Genomic DNA, 3,879 nt, shown 5'->3' with positions numbered 1-3,879 from the left:
CTGCTGTGTCTGTTTCAATATTCTTTCCAAGGGTTTGGGATAAGGCAGAATGAAAATCACCTGGTTCCAACATGAGCTTTTACAGAGCAGTTCATCGTATTTAAATGCTTTTAAAAGGGTTAGCACCAAAAGGATAATTAAATCCTTAATCACAAGGAAAGTGCCACAGTGCTGCCACTGTTATCTGCCAGCACATAAAAGTCATAGCTTGGTTGACAATGCTTCATCTTGAATACTTATTTGCTTGAGGATACCTTGTGGTTGTTTTTTTATATCCTCCACCAAATTTAAGAGCATATTCACATCCTGCATTCAGTTGTTGTTGTTCTTAATAGTAGTGCTCTATCTGCATGAGCAATCGTGTGGAAAGTGAAAACTTACAGATTACTGATGCCAGACTTTGAGCATGGCATTTAAAGCGGCAGTTCTGGCTGTAATTGGTTGCCTACCTGATCACTTAATTTAAAAAAAAACCCTGCTCTAGAGAAAATCCTCCAGATACTACAGAACTGCAACTCCCAACATCTGTGCTTAGATAGCAGTGGAAAGCAATTGCCAGAGTTGTAGTTCAACATCTGGAGAAGTACATCACCTGCATTGATCTAGAAGTAGAATTAGATGAGGGTAGGCAAAAGGTTCTGTCTCTAGGGTGCCAAATCCTTAATATTACCTATATAAAGGGATAAACAAGATGCAGCTGCTAAGATCAATCATTTCTAGTTCTCTTGGCTACTTAGAAGTTTTGAAATATTCAGAAATCCAAGTTCCTTACCGTTGTCAACACACAACACACAGTCTGGAAGAGCATTTTTAAGCTTCTGCGAAGTATGGTAAAGTTGTGCATGAATTTGTTATTTTCACATTGCTGTCTTAATGAAGTTCATGCTCAAGTCTTGTTGATTTCTATGTATAGGGAAGTTTCTGGTCTTTTATGGGAGAAATGATACAGACACTAATGACTCCCAAGCCTGAAATGCTTCTGACATCCTTTTACTTGCATCTAAATGCTGGTGGTAAAGATTGGGCTTTCCATCTGTCTGTCCAATATTCTTTGTAGATTATTTGCACTTATTATATTTTAAGGGGCATGTTTTCATTCAAAGGAATTGATCCAGTATATACGTACCTGGTATACATCCGCTATATTAATAAAAATGTAAGCAAATGGTTCTAACTACTTACACTAGAGTACTAATAAGTTGTGATCATCTAGAGATGCTTTTTCAAACTTTATTTCTCTGTAAAATGTGAACAGTCTAAATATGTGTTTGATATTATTGGTGTGCCAGTTGGTTTAATTGGACTCAACCTCCCAGAACTCTCCCAAGATTTTCTCAGGGAGAATTCTGGAAATTGCAGCTCACAGACACAAACCTGCATTTCACTCACTTGGAAAAAAGCCTATCTCAGAAGCTTGGTTTTGCTAATGCATTAAAAAAGGAAACTGGCTCTGTGATTCCGGGGAGGCCACAGGCTTTGTGGGTTGTGTACTTCTTTGTAACTATGGCCCTTTAGAGCCTTATTGGCAATAAGACTACAGTACATTTCCCCACAAAGCTGTAAGCCACCAGTCAGTTTTGTAACAAGCATACGATACAAAAAAAGTATCAAAATTTCCCATACCCATTTCTGTATTACCTGGTTTTATTTGGGGTGTGTGGGTTTAAATTAAAAAAATAGGAAAGACAGGCTTCTGGAGTACACCCTGTTCCAGGTGAGCAAAATGTAGGGTGTGTGTGTGTGTGCATAGAATGCTGGGAGTTGTCTTCAAAACGAAAAAAAATGACATATGTAATACAGCATCTGTTACATACCGTATTTAACACAAAACTATATCCTGTAGCTAGCATTATATTACAGAAAATATACGATCTATTTGTCATAAGTTCTTCTTGGCCAAAGCACCTTCCTACTTAAATATCACAAACTGTCATATACAGTATGTATTTATTTCTTTTATTTAAGCAAGTGTGCTCTGAGATATGCAAATAGTCTGCATTTCAGAAATTGCAAAGCGGACTATTCCACGCTTTTGCAAGTTGGAAAAAAGAGCACTTTGTGAAGTCAAAACATTTTCAACTCCATTAATCTATGATTTGCTGTCCTACCAAAATTGCCAATTCTATCAAATATTCTCCAAATACCTATGTTCACTTTCTGGCCAACTGAAAGAATTCACTTGAAAGTCAATCAGCAGATCAGTGTTGATCTGAAAGCTGCTGCCTAAACAAGACCGAGTGCAAGGCTTTGTAGTTTTATTGCAGTGCCTTCTTAATAACTTTTTGATGTGTTTGTGAAGAAGGTTGGCAAGTTGCAATTTGAAAATCCCCCTTTTTAAGTCCTTCTGAACTAAGACAAAGGATCTATCATCTCTCCCAGGTATTTTCATCCTAAGGCTCCTAGTTTTCAGGAAGCTCCAATAATTAGAGTAGGAAAGGCCATTTCCTGGGAAGCAGCAGAATGTCCAGGCCTACATACTGTAAGTGTTGCTTTATCTCTAAGGTGGGGTGGGTAACACTTGGACCATCTCTGGTCCACCTGGTTTTGAGACCCTGTCTCGCTCACACTGCAGCTTAATTTGCCATGGCAATGGCTAAGAGATTATGATTTCACTTTAAAGTTAGATGCTGGCAGACGGGGTGTGGGGAAGATGAATCACAGTTCTAGAAAGAAGGATCATTCAGAGAAACCGAATTTGACTTAAGACATTGCACCATCCGAAGGTGCTTTTTTTTAAAGAGAAATAGGTTTTGCTACCACTTCATCAGATTCAGGGGTATAGCAGTAAGGTAGGGTGCAATCAACAGAGGGTTGTGGGGCAGCGTGGAGTTGTGCGTCCAGAAGCTGTCTATTATTAATTTAAGATTTTTGACCTGGAAGTCTACAGCGTACCTTTACATTTCTTTATACAGTTTATTTCCTGCTTTCCTCTTGCCATCCTTATCTCTCTTGTAGTGCACTAGGTCTACTGCTTCATACAGCAGAGATAGACGTTACTGGGTTACAAGACAGAGGAGAAACTATTAATGGCCTCCTTCTCCCAAGTCTAGAGATTTAAAACAGGGATAAGGAATGTATGGTTCTTTATATGTCAGACTGCAACACACACACACTCCATCCCTAGCCAGTGTAGCCAACGGAGAGAAGAATCCTAATGCAATATCATTGGGAGGATTGCATTTTCACCATCTTTAGCTTTAATGTTAAAAGTCTTAGCCTGAGTTGTAGCTTGCTAGACCTGTTGGTGAAGAATCTGCTGTTCCGTTCCAAGGAATATGGTCATCTATTTTTTTCCATAAACAAAAAACAAGCATACGTGTGTGCTTCTTCCCTTATCCCCACATTTTACACCCTCTTCACCTGATGATGACTTAGGTTTGAACTTGAAAGCTAGCTCTCTTTGTGCTTGGTTTGTTGATTTTAACTTTTTGGCAATCTTATAGAACTACCATCCTTGTCACAACCTTTTTCTATAGAGTCTCTTGTGGTCTTCTCTTCCCCTGGCTTATTTTCTGAAAACAGAAACCCACCTGCTTTTAAAGAAGTATTTATCTGAAGAACACCTCCTGTTTGAAAAGTAGAAGGGCTGGCCGAAATGGCTGTCTGGCACTTTTTACTGATGACTTTCACCTCACATTTGACCCCATCCAAAGCATAACTATCTTGAATTCATCATCTTTTCTTAGAAATAGAGGGATTGTGGGATGCAAGAGATGCAATAAAAACTGTTTACAAGGAGGAAAGAGTGGGACAATACAACAAAAGGCCTTGTTCTTCATATTTACAGGAGATGCCAAGAGGAACATTTTGTACTGACTAAAGGCTCTCCTCCTCTTCCCTCCCAAGTGCCACAATCTGTACATGAACTCTAATTATGTA

Source organism: Pogona vitticeps, chromosome 3 (assembly GCF_051106095.1).
Source record: "Pogona vitticeps strain Pit_001003342236 chromosome 3, PviZW2.1, whole genome shotgun sequence".
Taxonomy (NCBI): Eukaryota; Metazoa; Chordata; class Lepidosauria; order Squamata; family Agamidae; genus Pogona; species Pogona vitticeps.
The sequence above is the reverse complement of the archived record's forward strand: the minus strand, read 5'-3'. Positions refer to the sequence as shown.